Here is a 6,878-nt window from a genome sequence, read left to right on the forward strand (position 1 = left end):
TTTTTTTTTTTTTTTTTTTTTTTTAAAGAGCCAGGATGCAGGGGAGCCATTGACAGGGCTGGGAGAGCGGGCGGGGGTCAGGGATCACTTAAGGGGGTTGGGAGAGCAGACAGAGGATGAGGCCTGGTGGAGGTCCCCCCCATGGTCCCCTCCTCCATCCACCACCACCCCCTTCTCACCAGCATGGAGTCTGGGTCCAGCTCCCTGGAGCAGCTAGTGGGACTGCCCGAATCTCCCCAAAGCCCTCCGAATCTTTCTGAATTGATTCGGATGTTTTTATTGGTCTCCTGATTTAATGCAGATTTGGGAGAATCGGCCTCCGAATTGGGCCGAGTCTCCTCTGAATCGAATCAGCACCCAAAGCTTCACACCCTAATGAAACCCCCAGGCCCACATGCACAGCCAGGACCAAGAGTCCCACACCTGACAGGACTCTGTTATGTCTGCACCATACTGTCAGGTGCAGGGACTTTAAGTCCTGGCTGCATATGAAACTCTTGGTCCCAGGCATGTGTAGCTCAGTGAAGAAGACGGCTCCCAGCCATGGAAGCCTACTTCTTGCCAATGCAGAGGAACCCAGGATTGGGCTCCCCCTATTCTGACAAAGCATGATTGGATCTGATGTGCAATCCCACAATCACACCCACAATCATGATTGTGTGGATTGAACATTAGATACAATCATGCCTTTACCTGCCATGTTGAAGGAACCTTAGAAAAGCAGCCAATCTTTAATAATTTAAAATGATGGATGATCCATAGCAGTCCTTGATATTTATTAACAATTCTTAACTACACTCAGTATTAAACACTTCCAATATGAATTTGCCCAGCTTCCATTTTTGGCCGCTGGATTATACTCTGATTTTGTCTGGTAGATTTAGAAAGCCTTCCACTGTCTTACTAAGTAAAAATTTATAGATGACAATTTAATTGCCTCTTAAAAATTATTTTCAGTAAGGTTGAGCTCCTTAAGCTTGGAGTGTCCAACTTGTTTAGCAATTAAGAATACGGCATTGTGGGGTATTGCTATTGGGACAATGCTGTGTTTGGGCATCTGCACAAGGATTTTGAGTGTCCAGAAGAACCCTTAATTCCAGTTGTCTAATGCCAGAGAAACGGTATTTAATAAAGTTTTTATCAAGTTAATTGATATACATTTAGAATGTGCTATTTTTTCTCTCTCTGATGCCCTAGGTTTATCAAATTACCATGAATAATAGCATCCCCCCTCTGAAGCCCTGAGATGTTTTGAGAGAACTACAATGAGTAGGACAGCTTTTCATCTCCAGTCAAACAGTTAAGTTCAAAATCAGCCTAGGCACTAGATACCAAAAATTGATTCTGACATCTAAAGGCTGCTTGGTAGCCCACGTTAAATCCACTGGAACTTTCCTACCTGTCAGCAATATCACAATACAACTGAACAGTACTAAGTAACACCCTTCTTGGCAGGTCTAGGACAGAATTTCAAAGAAGATGGGAGTATGCCAATTCAAGGTTCTGCCACATTTTAAAAGCATTTAATGGGAAAACTCAGAAATTTCCAGTTCCTGTCATACCTTATTATTGCCATAGATGTTTATATACTTATACTATAGTAGCATTCAGAGCCTCCAGTCAAAGTTCTTTTTCTCCTAGGTACAGTACCATAAGCACAAATGTACATACTTCTTTGTACAGGTGAAAAAGGTGGGAGGAGTGAGAGAGACCTTCTGTCTTGTGACCTTATTTATAAGTCAGGCACCCTAAAAGCTGCTCTGCTTAAAATCAAGAAAGTCTGCTCAAGACCAAAGGCCTAGCTGGGACTAGCTGCTTCAAGTGGCAAGAATGAGCAAGTCATTTCCCTCCATACCAGTCAACATGCTGCATCAAAATTCATGTTGCCCTATATGCTCCAAGGCCTTGAATTAAAGTCATTTTCAAAAAAGGTCCTTAAAAGCAGCATCATACAACATATGAATTCACAGCCCTCTCAGCTTCCATGGGCCAGAGCTGCTACATACTACTCCCAACATCACACTGCCACTGAAAGGCACAATACTGCTCTCATCACTACGAGAAATATCAGCTGCTAATGAAGTCCAAAGATACAGCACTGAGGTGTCTGCAGTTTACACTTATTTTGTTACACTTTTATATCTGCTACAGCAAAAAGTATGTTATGATGCCTCATTACTATTTTTCAATGTTTCTTTTCATGCTTTTTTCATTAATGCTTCACACTTCTATTCGCTTGTGATTTCAAATAGTTTACATTTAACACAGCATTTGTAATTTCTCTTTGACCTGCCCTCCTCCTCCTCCTCCTCCTCCATTTATGGATATAGCTTCCAAGCCAGAAACACATTTTTTGTAAATACAGTAGCTTTTTTGGTTTTAGGAGTCAGCAAGTTTGACAAACCTCACCGAGATTACACTGCTAACACTGCTACTGGGAGGGCTTGATTTCAAATCAGTACAATGTATCTAGTTAAGCTTCTGAAATGTTATCAGTTGATAATTGCTAAAACACTTATCAGTTTATAATGGCTAACTATCAGGAAAGAGTGGGAAACAAAATGCCATTTTTCAACTACCAACTAAAAGTGCTCAGACATTTAAATAGCATCATAAACAGGATCACAGTGCTGCTGCCTCTCAGACCAGTTGTCCACCAAAAATCTGATAGTATGCGAATTGACTTTGCGGCTACTTATATTTGTTCTATTTTTTGTATACAGATTGCATAACATAGCACAGACATCACAGTATCCTCATCTGTAAGTGAACAAATAAAACGATAAAAACCTGCAGCATCTCTCTTCCAGTTGATAATGTCTGGGAAGGCCTTTTTGTCTCTTCCCATTTACCTACAAGACATATACAGAAACAGTTTCCAAAATATTATATAGAAAGACCAAGAGAGTCCACTTCAAGGACAGTATCTTTGCGTGGATGCACAGGTATTTATTTACTCATATAACTCCCATCACCCAACATTAGTGGTGTTACAAACACAGTAACCATGCAACAAGGCAAGCACTTATAAACATCTCAAAATATAAAGACTTTCTGGGTGCAGTTATTTTTGTTAGCAGCAACACTATTAGTTCTTCTTTTTTCAAGCTGCAAAAAGCTCTCCTTTCAGGCAAACAAGTTAGCTACCAAAACAGCAAAAATTGCACCATACACTTAAAGAAATAAATCTCCCTTAATGGCTTAAGAACAAATAGAAGTTTCCAAATGTGGGCAGGCAGCCTGCAGGGATTTAGAGACTGCACTAGAAAATAATCATTCAGCAACAGCAGCAAAAAAGTCTGAAAAAAATGAATATGGTAGTAAATACAAGAATTTCTTTCCAATTTACACATTAACATATTGACCCAAACTATCTGACATCATCCCTGAAATGTTGTACAGTTTTTGTAAACAAACAACAAACAAACTCAAAAAACCCCAAATCAACAAAAGAGTAATATGAACATTTAACTGGAAATAAGATAAAAATATTACCTCAGTAGATCTTCATCTTCAATTCTTTTGCTGAAAATAATAGAAAAAAGTTGTATTAAAGATCAGTGTTTTAAAAATTCTTTTTGAAGCTAATCTTTTGTCTCAACTTCAGTTTGCACAAAAGCCTGTATTTTTTCCTGTACACAAGTAGATTTCATAGTGAATTATTCTCATCAAACTTAGATGGGAATGTTTTATAAATCTTAACAAAATCTGATCACAGTCTTGGCACCAATATTTGAAAAACTGTAGGAATATTAACAGAAAAGTTATCATTGATCTAACAAATTTGTATTTTGAACTGGAGGTTGTTCATATGCACCTCTGTGATGAAGTGATACTTATAATGGTTTTATTTCAGTAGCTTTCCATTGCAGTGGGCCAGGACTGTTCAGTAGGGCTGTGCGAAACTTTGGGTGCTGATTCAATTCGGAGGAGATTTAGCCTGATTCGGTGGCTGAATCTCTGAATCCAAATCGAATCAGGAGACCAAATAAAAGGTCCGAATTGATTCAAAGCTATCTGAATTGATTTGGAAAAGATTGAGAGAGCTTCAATGATTCAGGCAGTCCCTGCCCCCGGACTCCATGCTGGTAAGTAGGGGGCAAGGGAGGGGGGCTGGAGCAGAGGGGAGGGGACCACGGGGGGACCCTGCCAAGTCCCATCCCCTGCCTGCTCCCACAGCATCCCTGAGCACTGTGCCGCCCCCCTCCCCCCCTGGCTGCCTGCCTGCCCGCCCCAGCTCCCAGACCTTAAAAAAAAAAAAGCCCTAACTCACCAGTTGCTGCAGCAGCCTCAGCGCTTCTCAGGGCTCATGGCAGAGCCCCCCATGCAGCATGGGGTAGCAGGAATCACCCCCTGCCTGGCAGGACCTGGTGAGTCTGGCCTTTTTTTAAATGTATTTATTTATTTATTTATTTAAGGGACAGGAGCTAGGGTGGGCAGGGCAGCCATGGGGGAGCTGGGAGAGCAGGCAGGGGTCAGGGGGCTTGTGGCAGAGCTTTTTTTTTTTTTTTTTTGGAGAGCCAGGAGCCGGGAGAGTGGGTGGCCATTGACAGTAGTTGGGGGACGAGGCCAATTTAGAGATTCGGCCACGGCTGAATTTCCAAATCAGATTCAGCTGAATCAATTTGGGACACGGATTCGAATCACCGAATTGAATCACTGTCCCCAAATCAGCTGAATCCAAAGCAAATACTAGCCGCTTCGCACAGGGCTACTGGTTCTGCTTCAAAGCAGCCAGGGGCCACATGCACCAGGGGCTGCACTGTGGGGGCAGCACTATTAGAGGTCATGGACACTCCCCTGTCCCACTGCACTGCACTCACACACTCCCTCAACATAGCACCCCACCTTACCTTCAGCTGCCTGCAGGCTCCCCTGTGGCACCCTGCAACATGCATGCTTCACACTGTCAACTCCCCCTGCAACACAGGCTACGCCACACTATACTGCCCTGCCCCCTGGAGCATGGCCATGCAGCAAAGCTAGGGAGGAGCCCCAAACCACCCACTGATGCTACAGTTGGACTGGGAGAGGCAGCAGTGGCTGCATGAGCAACAGCCATGGGGATACACATCAGTCCTTCATGGGCTGCGAGTGAATAACCCTCAAGGAACTACCAAGCTAAAAATGGTTCACACTTTTTAAATAGAAACCTATACGAAAATCTACAAACAATATATTGCTGCCAGCATCAGCTTCCATCCCAAAGAACATTAAGGTCAATGGCTCACAATAGCAAAGGCATGCTAAAAATCAACCTAATGCAGAATAGATGATAACTTATTTTGTTTGTCACAATTAGTATATAAGCAAAAAATGGATGCTGTGCTGAAAAAAACCAACATGAAATCAGAACACACTGAATGTATGAATGTGAGTGGTTGTAAAACTGACCTTTCCATTTTCTGTAAACATTGGCCTCGGCTCAGTCCGTTTCAACTAAGAACAGTGCATAGATATCAACGTGAAGTTTCTGGGCCCAAATCTGATCTTTCTGAAGTGGGAACTTTAGTCACCAGATGTGAGAACAAGATCAGGCTTTTATCTTATTTCCTACGTTAGCATAATATATATTGCAAAACAGAAAAGCCAGATCTGATAAAATCTGGCAGTGTTTATCAGTGTCTGGTGAAAGGTGAGAACAGCACTGAGTAGTATACAAAGTGTTTCAGCCTCTAGCGCTTACCAGTGCAGCTCATTAACCATCAATCGGTGTGTTCATAATTTAACATAGAAAGAAAACATAAGGCAAAGATTTTTTTCCATCCCTTTCCTCAGGGCTGAATTTAAAGCTTCAATATAATGGGTTGAGAAATGTACTCCTCATTAAGAAAGTAGGCTTCATCTTCTTCTTTTTTTTGTTTTTAAAACCATATGATCCTCTAAGAATAGCTGCACTGAATGCATTAAACTAAGGCAAAAAAAAAACCAACCAGTGAATATCAAAAACACTTTCTTCCAAAGCTTATAACCTGGTTAACTTCTCATGGCCTTCCCTGTTGCATGCTAAAGCACAACCAATGTCATCAACTCAGTGACTGAATGCCTATAAAGGGCCTCCCAATTAGGATTACAATATCAAAGATTTTTTTCAGGGCCAAACTTATCGCAACATGGGACCTACTTTGTACTCTGTTGATACAAAACCCGACACCTTTATGTCCTGTCAAGAGAAAAATAAAGGAGATAAAGGCATCAGGTTTCATATCAATAGAGGACAGAGTAGCATAAAATCAGAATGTCCTCTATGATGGCCACCCTAATGAGCAATCACACAGCTTTATCACAAAGATCAGATATTCTCTAAGTACCAGATTACTTAGGAACATTCTTTTAATTTATTTATTAGATTCACATGCTCAGGGTGACTTGCAAGTAAAAAAGATAAATTATGAAATAGGAAATTAAAATAAAATGAAAAAAAATGGAACAAATATAATGAAAAGTATTGCCCCAAACTTCAAAACTTAATGCCACCTGCTAAACATCTGTCCAAACAAAAACATCTTGCATTTCTTCTGGAAGATGTCCAGGCCTGGGCTCTGATAGACCTCAATGCAGGGAGAGAGTTGCAAAGCTGAGGAACAACTACCAAAAATGACCTTCTATGTCTTTTTGTCAAACAAACTTGATGCACAGATGGTACCTGTAGGAGGCTGCTATCAGCTGACATTAGAGAATGTGATGGGAGATAAGGGAGGAGGCAGGCTCAGTGGGAGCCAACCTTTTTGGCAAGAGTACCACATATTACCCCTGCACATTCCCTGAACGCCACTCCCATCCTCTTCCCTTACCTGATCTGCTGTTGTGCTTTCTGCTTCCTGCCCTAGGTACTCTGCCCAATCTGCTGCTCTGCTTTCTGCCCCATCTGCCACTGA

The 6,878-nt window shown here is 41.8% G+C and overlaps 1 protein-coding gene across 1 annotated transcript in view; it reads right to left on the bottom strand.

The window, feature by feature from the left end:
• THRB (thyroid hormone receptor beta) overlaps nt 1-3,528 on the bottom strand; it is a 288,958-nt gene extending 285,430 nt beyond the window's left edge. The window contains exon 1 of the mRNA XM_019508763.1: nt 3,496-3,528. The gene's annotated coding sequence lies outside the window, so the exon portion shown is untranslated. The remainder of the gene's footprint in view (nt 1-3,495) is intronic.
• Between the last annotated feature and the right edge of the window lie 3,350 nt (nt 3,529-6,878).

Source organism: Gavialis gangeticus, unplaced genomic scaffold, assembly GCF_001723915.1.
Source record: "Gavialis gangeticus isolate Ggan-Ray unplaced genomic scaffold, GavGan_comp1, whole genome shotgun sequence".
In the NCBI taxonomy this organism is placed as follows: Eukaryota; Metazoa; Chordata; order Crocodylia; family Gavialidae; genus Gavialis; species Gavialis gangeticus.